Source organism: Canis lupus, chromosome 7 (genome assembly GCF_048164855.1).
Source record: "Canis lupus baileyi chromosome 7, mCanLup2.hap1, whole genome shotgun sequence".
NCBI classification, from domain to species: Eukaryota; Metazoa; Chordata; class Mammalia; order Carnivora; family Canidae; genus Canis; species Canis lupus.
Window position 1 is genome coordinate 71,931,038 of NC_132844.1, and position 7,952 is coordinate 71,938,989.

Here is a 7,952-nt window from a genome sequence, read left to right on the forward strand (position 1 = left end):
CCCCCAGCCGACCGAGCTGCGCGGCCCCGCGGAGAGGGAGGGAGCGGCCGGCCACTGGGAAGGAGGGGAGGGGGCAGAGGACTTCAAAACTGAACCAGGGGGAGACCCCAGACAAAGAGACCCCAGACAAAGGGAGATGACGGCGGCAGCGTCGGGCCGGCTGCACTGGCTGGCTGTGGCTGAGGCCTTACTCGGGCAGGGGATGTCCAGTCCTCCCAAGGGGGGAGAATCCAGACGTCGCCTGGCTGCAGGCCCTTGGAGGCCTCCTTCTGGGTCCCTAACAATCCACTCCCTCCACTCAGGATTTTGAAAAAGACACCCTGTTTTCAAGAACAGCCCCAGCTTCAAACATACGCTGACCTGTCACCTCTGAAATCAAATGTCCTTGTCAGACAGTGTCCGCCAGTTCTTAGTTTGGAAAATTTGATCCTCAGAGCAGAAGGTGACTGATAGGAGGGGGTGGCGCAGGGAGGGAGGTAGTGACCACACCTCTCACAGAGGGGAGAGAAAGCAGAGTACCAAGTGGGGAGAGGGGAAAGCAAGGCTTGGCCCCTCCGAGGTGAGGGCTGAGCTTGCCACTCACCATCTAGCTTCTTGTGCTGCATCCTACTGCATCAGTTCCCTCACCAGTAGACTGACATAACACCTGTCCCTGGAGTCTGTTGTGATAATGTGAGATGGCATCTGTAAAGCACAGGCAGGCCCTTTCATGGAAGCAACCAGCCACACTCCACTAACACGATCTCCCTCTGTGGCTCCCTCATGTGTCACTCAGGTCTCTGAGTTCCACCTCCCAGTTGATTCCATAGTTCCTAAGGGTTTGTGCGGGCAGGGCTCTGAAAGCAAGCACTGTAAGACATACATTGAGGAACACAACCCACTCCGTGCCACCCTCCCCAGGCATTTACAGTCAAGAGGGGGAGCCAGACATGTATATGCATATATATATACGTATATGTCTATAATCGCAGAAGGTAGCATCACCTGCGCTGGAGCTGGAAGGGGCTAGGGAAACCCAGGGGAGGAGCAGGCCAGTCCTGAGTCAAGGTCAAGGAAGACTTCATGGAAGAGTCGGAGTTTGGACTAGGCCTTAAGTGAGATGGAGATTTGCAGAGATGAGGCAGGGCCGCTCCTGGCTGAGGAAGGGAGGCATGAACATGGTTATGTGAAAATGCAGCTGTGACAGGAAGTCAGGGTCTGCCCAAGTGAGTAAACCCAGAGAGGCAGCGTGAGGTGAGGTGAGGTGAGGTGAGGTGATCTCATTAGTAGTTTGCCTCATTCTGTTGGTGAGAAGGGCCTTGGGATATTGAGCAGGGAAACGGCATGAATAGATTTTTAAAGGTGGTTCCTGGTGGCAGTGTGTTGGCAGCATCTGAGAGCAACAGCTGAGGGGTGCGGGTGGGAGGGCGTGTTGACTGTTGATCTCAACTTTATTCTGTCCACATCTAGCCAGTGTTTGACCTTCCACCCCCAGCCAGGAATGCCATGAGGAAATGCTGAGATCCTGTAGGGAAGTGGTGCACAGGCTAGATATTTTCCTGGTATTTACACCTATCATTTGGCCCTCTCCACTGGAGCCTTTGAGGTGGGTGGCACAGAGCTCTTCATAAAAGGAGAACCAGGGCTGGAGAGGTTCTGAGGCAAGTTACTGCTTCCTGCCCAGGACCTCTCCTAAATTCCTCCGCCTGTCTTCCAAAAGGGGGAGGGTAGAAGGAGGGGATCCAGAACAGCCCCTGTGAGGCCAGACTAGACACTCATCTCAGCCTCTGAGTCCTGCTCTCCCTGGAAACTTCACCTTTCAGCCAACTGCGGAGGCTTACGTTTCCTGCGATGAACAGGGAGGCGCATGCTTCACAAGTGACCAACAACCAACACTGCTATTGGAGAAAGAAGTGAAGGCCTGGAGGGAAAGAAATTCCAGCCTGGGCCTGGAGGCCAGAGAGGGAAGAAGGTAGGAGAGAGAAAGGCTGAGCACAAGCTTAGGGTTGATGCGGGTCTCACTGGGGTGAAATATCCTGATAGTCCTGTATCAGAAATATTGTTGTTTATAGACAGAATCTCAGAATCTTCACTTTCTCTCCTCTGTTGTCCTTTGCCAAGAGCCTGTGGTACTCTCAGCAGCCCCTGGCCTCTTTCTGCTGGCGCTGCTGATTACTGAGCCTTGCTAGGGCCAGGCTCTGCCTTCAGCACTTTCCTGAGTCCTCTTATCACAGCTCTGTGATGTGGCATTTTGATATATGCCCACTTTTGACAAGAAAAGTAAAAAAAAAAAAAAAAGTCAAATAACTTGCCCACAGATATGCACAGCAACTGGCAGATCTGGAATTCAAACCCAAGTCCTTCTGACTCCAAAGCCAAAGCTACACTGGAGGGTCTTAGCCATCATGATTTTCCCAAATCCAGAGTCTGTAAAAAGCCTTATGCTTTCCTTTTAGACCTTGAAAATACTCTTAACTTTCTTCATCTCCCGAGAATACCGGTGGCCCAAATCTTTCTTATTTGTGTATGAAGAACATACAGAGGGGATCCAACAGCGCCAAAAGCTTTGCTCAAGGTCACACTAGAAGTCAAGGTCAGTACTGAGATAGCAATTCTCAAACCAAGGTCCCTGGACTCCTGAGAACCCAAAATGCCCCATGAAAATGATTAAACTCCATGTTTTCATTTGACTGGTAATTTTTAAAAAGAATTGTAAGCATTTTCTGGATCACATATAACTGATCTCCGCCCTGTGTGTTAGTACTTGTGTTTGTTCATGTTTGTGTTTACCCCCTTAGGGTCAACTTAGCACTTCTGTAATTGCCTGAGTTACATGTGTACCAAGTGAAGTCCAGGGAACATGTACTGACAAAGATTTCTTAGCAATTTGAATAGACACAAGTATGGGGAGAACTGAGTCATCACCAGGCACACACACAGTGGAATATTGTGTCAATTTCAAGAAAACCTGCCTTAGGCAGTATGTGTTCATGTTGCCAGAGGCAGCTTCGTTTCAGAGAAACAGCTATTCATCACATCGATTAGTTTAAATTGTCTTTTACTTTTGTGTGTTTTATTTCTCCTTTGTTTCTAGGGCTTTATATCTGCTCAAGTATTGAAGCATCAAAATTCATGGTTGGCTGGGTTTGCACACATTTAAATTATAAAAATAATTTAAATCAAGTCCATGATAATTGCAGTTCTTCCAAAAGTGTCCACACATTCCTCAAGTTTTAAAGCAGGGCCAAACTAAACCTGGGCCTTCAGGAGCCTCCAAAGGCAACCTGTAGTGATGGAACTCCTGCTAAGGACAGAAATCTCATCTTCAAGATCAGTGTAAGGAGGTGGAAACTTGAGACCTCTGGATTACTGAGATGAGGGTAGGTCAGAGTGAAGAGGTCTTAGAGCAGGTACTTAGGGAAACCCCCACGCAGTGTTTATATGACAGAACCAGGAAATGAGGTGAGAATGTGTAGAATTTTCCCCAAATACATGTACACAGATTTTTAAAGAAAAAGTGTCTATGAAAAAGTGAAGTGTGCATAATTTCCCCGGCAATTCTACCCCTAGGAATTTGTACTAGATAGATATAGTTGTACAGATGCACAAAGATGTGGATGGGCTTCCATTACCTTGTTTGAAATGAAAGAAAGAATAGCAAACAAAAGAAAGATAAGACAGTGAAATGGTCATTAATACTTGTGAAGAGCCATGAAAATGATAGTGGTTTAATTATTTTTTAAGATTTTATTTATTTATTTGAGAAAGACAGAGATAGCAAGTGAGATAGCACAAATGAGGAGAGGGAGAAGCAGGCTCTCTGCTCACTAACCAGGGCGGGGGTGGGGGTGCGGGGGGAGGCTCCATCTCAGGATCCCCGGATCATGACCTGAGCCAAAGGCAGACGTTTCACCGACTGAGCCCCCACAGGCACCCCAATGATGGTGGTTTTAGTTGATAATTTCCTATTAGCATGCTCTGAGAAAAGAACTTGTGTAAAAGTTGACTTTTGTCTTTTTGTCTCCATTTTAATTGACATTAAATAAATTCCTATGCCACCTGCAGCATGATTCCATGGAGATGCCTGTGTAAGAAGCAGCTGGATGGCCAATTAGTCACTATGATTTGAAACATTCACAGTTATAGTTTCCTATGTGAGGTTCTTGCCTGTGATTACTGTTTGTTTTCTTTGTCCACAGCATCTTAGTAGGCTTGGAACATCTTTCCAGGCCTCTCCTTATACATAAATTTAATCTACTCTGGTGGGTGACTGCCAATTTCTTTAAGGTGACATCACAAGTCTGCTAAATTAGATACAGTGTATGCCACATAGCATATATTTTAAGTCATACTTCATCAGACAAAACTTTCAAATTGGAAAATCCACTGTGTTAATCTTCTAACACAAACCACCCTGGGATGGCTGGGTGGCTCAGCAGTTGAGTTGAGCGTCGGCCTTTGGCCCAGGGCGTGATCCTGGAGTCCTGGGATCGAGTCCCACATCAGTCTCCTTGTGGAGAGCCTGCTTCTCCCTCTGCCGGTGTCTCTGCCTGTCTCTCTCTCTCTCTCTCTCTGTGTCTCTCATGAATAAATAAATAAAATCTTAAAAAAAAAAACCCAAAAGTTAATAGCTTCAAACAACAATAAACAATTCACACTTCCACATGTAGTAATCTGTTATTATTGAAGTTTTCAAAAATAATTTGCACGTCAAAAACCTCTCTCCTTAAAAAAAAAAAAAAAAAAAAAAAAACTCTCTCCTTGCCTTGCCACCCACACTAGACCTCAGCTGGTGTTCCTTCTCTCAGAAAGTTGCCTGTCACTGTCTACCCAGAAAAGGCCAGTTTCTTAGAATCCACGTTGGTGCCTCTTTCTTTTATACCCATATTCAACCCATCATCAGGATTTTACTCCTTAAATATTTCTCAAACCTGACAATGTCTTTCCATCTCCTCTATTAGCCCTCCTAATTCACATCTTGCCAGAATAATCCAGGCCCCCCTGGCCTTCACCCTGGACTACTACAATCAATCCACACTGCAGACAAGAATCTTTTCAAAATGAACCTCTGATCATGTTATCCCCTGACTAAAACTCTTCAGTGATTCCCTTTGTTCTAGAAAGAAGTTAAAATTCCCCACCATAATCTAGAGTCCCTACTAGCCCCAGCAGTCGAGACAAAATAGTGGCTTTGAACAGACACACAAAAACAATGTGCCATGAGGTCCTCTAGCCCTGAGGAGCATCCACATGTAAGGATGCACAGGGCAAGAGTTGCCAGCATAGGTGCTGAGCTAATAGGAAGGAGCTGAGGGAGCAATGTTCCTAGAGGCCAATAGAAGGAGCAATGTAAGGAGGTCATGACCAACAAGAGCATGTGAGACTTGCAAGAGATCACTCCTAATCCCTTGGCTGAGCCTTTTAAGCATTAAATTTGTTTTGTTTTGGCTTCTTTGTGGGTTGTTTTTTGTTTTTTGTTTTTTAGCCCAATGCAGGGCTTGAACTCAGTACCCTGAGATCAAGACCTGAGCTGAGATCAGATGCTTAACTGACTGAGCCACCCAGGTACACTTTAAGTATTAAATTTTTTAAAAAAGATTTTATTTATTCATGAGAGACACAGAGAGAAAGAGAGGCAGAGACACAGGCAGAGGGAGAAGCAGGCTCCATGCAGGGAGCTCGACACAGGACTCGATCCCGGGTCCCCAGGATCACACCTCAGGCTGCAGGCAGCGCTAAGCTGCTGCGCCACCAGGGCCACCGTAAATATTAAATTTTATATTTAGATTATCTTAATTTGTACTGAGTAGGTAATATACTCTTACAGTTCAAAATTTAAAAGCTCTGAAAGTACCTACAAGTGAAGCTTACCTCTCACTTGACTCCCAGGCCATCCTGTTCGTTTCCTCAGCAGCAATGCTGCAAATGAGTTATATCTTTCTGGTACTCTTTATATCCTTCTATACATATGGAAGCAAAATCATAATATACACACTACACACATTTTTGTTTTTTAAACAAAAAGAATCATGTTCTGTGTGTGTGTACTACTCAGTTTCCCACTTTTTTTCACTTATCAACGTTTGATATCAATATATCAAGGACTTGCATATAGTTCTTACAATTGCATAGCATTCTGTGGTATGGAACTACCACAGTTTTAAAAACTGGCCTCCTATTCATGACCATTTGTTTTGTTTTTTTTTACCATTTGTTATTTATAACCTTTTGCACAAACAATTCTGCCACAAACTACCTTGTCATGTCACACATGAATGGCTATGTTTGTAGGGAAGATTTATAGAAGTGGCCTTGCTGAGTGAAAGGGACTTTGTGATTTTTTTTTTTCTTAAAGATTTTATTTATTGGGACGTCTGGGTGGCTCAGCAGTTAAGTGTGTCTGCCTTCAGCTCAGGGCGTGATCCTGGATCCCGGGATCCAGTCCCGCATTGGGTTCCCTGCATGGAGCCTGCTTCTCCCTCTGCCTATGTCTCTACCTCTCTCTTTCTGTGTCTCTCATGAATAAATAAATAAAATCTCCATGAGAGACACACACAGAGAGAGAGAGAGAGAGAGAGAGAGGCAGAGGGAGAAGCAGGCTCCCCACGGGGACCCCGATCTGGGACTCGATCCCAGGACCCTGGAACCAGGACCTGAGCCAAAGGCAGATGCCCAACCACTGAGCCACCCAGGCACCCCAGGAATTTGGGATTTTGATTGACTTGGCCGGTTGCCTCCATTAGAAATTGAACCATTTTATACTCATACCACAAATGTAGGAGGGTCTTCTTAATATAGATTTTGATAGAGATTTGCTCCCATACATGAACTGACAAAATTAAGAAGTCGAGGAGGGCAGCCCGGGTGGCTCAGCAGTTTAGTGCTGCCTTCAGCCCACGGCCTGATCCTGGAGACTCAGGATTGAGTCCCATGTCGGGCTCCCTGCGTGGAGCCTGCTTCTCCCTCTGCCTGTCTCTCTCTCTCTCTCTCTCTCTCTCTCATGAATAAATAAATAAAATCTTAAAAAAAAAAAAAAAAGAAGTTGAGGAAACCAAAATATAATTAAAGGCACTGTAATTTAAAAACAAAAGGAAAGAAAGAATCTTCTCTTTTGTGTTCAGAAGAGCTTTTGAAACTCTTTAGCACTTTCTCTTTGACAGAGGTTTTGCTAACTGCAGCCTACAGCTTTACTGACCACTGAAACCTGTCCTCTCTATCCCCTTGTTTGGACAAGTGGCCCTGCCATTCAAATGCTAGTTCTATTAGAAATGTTAAAAAGAAAAAATCCTAGCTAAGTTAGAAAAGCATAGTGTAGGGGATCCCTGGGTGGCGCAGCGGTTTGGCGCCTGCCTTTGGCCCAGGGCGCGATCCTGGAGACCCGGGATTGAGTCCCACATCAGGCTCCCGGTGCATGGAGCCTGCTTCTCCCTCTGCCTGTGTCTCTGCCTCTCTCTCTCTCTGTGACTATCATAAATTAAAAAATAAATAAATAAAAAAAGAAAGAAAGAAAAGCATAGTGTAAAGTAAAATACAGGCATAAATAAAATTTAAATAATTTTTTAAAAGGTCTGGAAACATATCAACCAATTACGATATAGGAATCTTATTTGGATCCTGATTTTCCAAGAAATTATATGTGTGTGTGCATAAAACACACATTCTAAGAAAGTTAATCCTTTATCCCTGACTTGGTATTTAATGATATCATAAAAGAATCATTGTTGATATTTGAAGTGTGATAATGATATTGTGATTATATTTTTTAAAAAGAGAGCTGTTACTCTTGGAGATCAGAGAAAATATTAATGAGGGGAAATGATGTAATGTTTGAGAGTGCCTCAAAACAATGGTGCAGTTGGGGCTGGATGAATCAAGATTGGTTTTTGGTTTATATGCCACAGGCAGGCAGTGGAGTCTATTATAGCATTGCCTCTCCTTTTTTTTTTTTTAAGATTTATTTATTTATTTGAGAG

At 44.5% G+C, this 7,952-nt stretch overlaps 1 long non-coding RNA gene across 1 annotated transcript; it reads left to right on the plus strand.

Moving 5' to 3' along the window:
- Nucleotides 1-10: 10 nt before the first annotated feature.
- LOC140637353 (uncharacterized) lies at nt 11-2,798 on the plus strand. Its single transcript, XR_012034522.1, has 3 exons — nt 11-442; nt 1,803-1,951; nt 2,436-2,798. It is a non-coding gene; the product is annotated as an uncharacterized lncRNA (long non-coding RNA).
- The last annotated feature ends 5,154 nt before the right edge of the window (nt 2,799-7,952 follow it).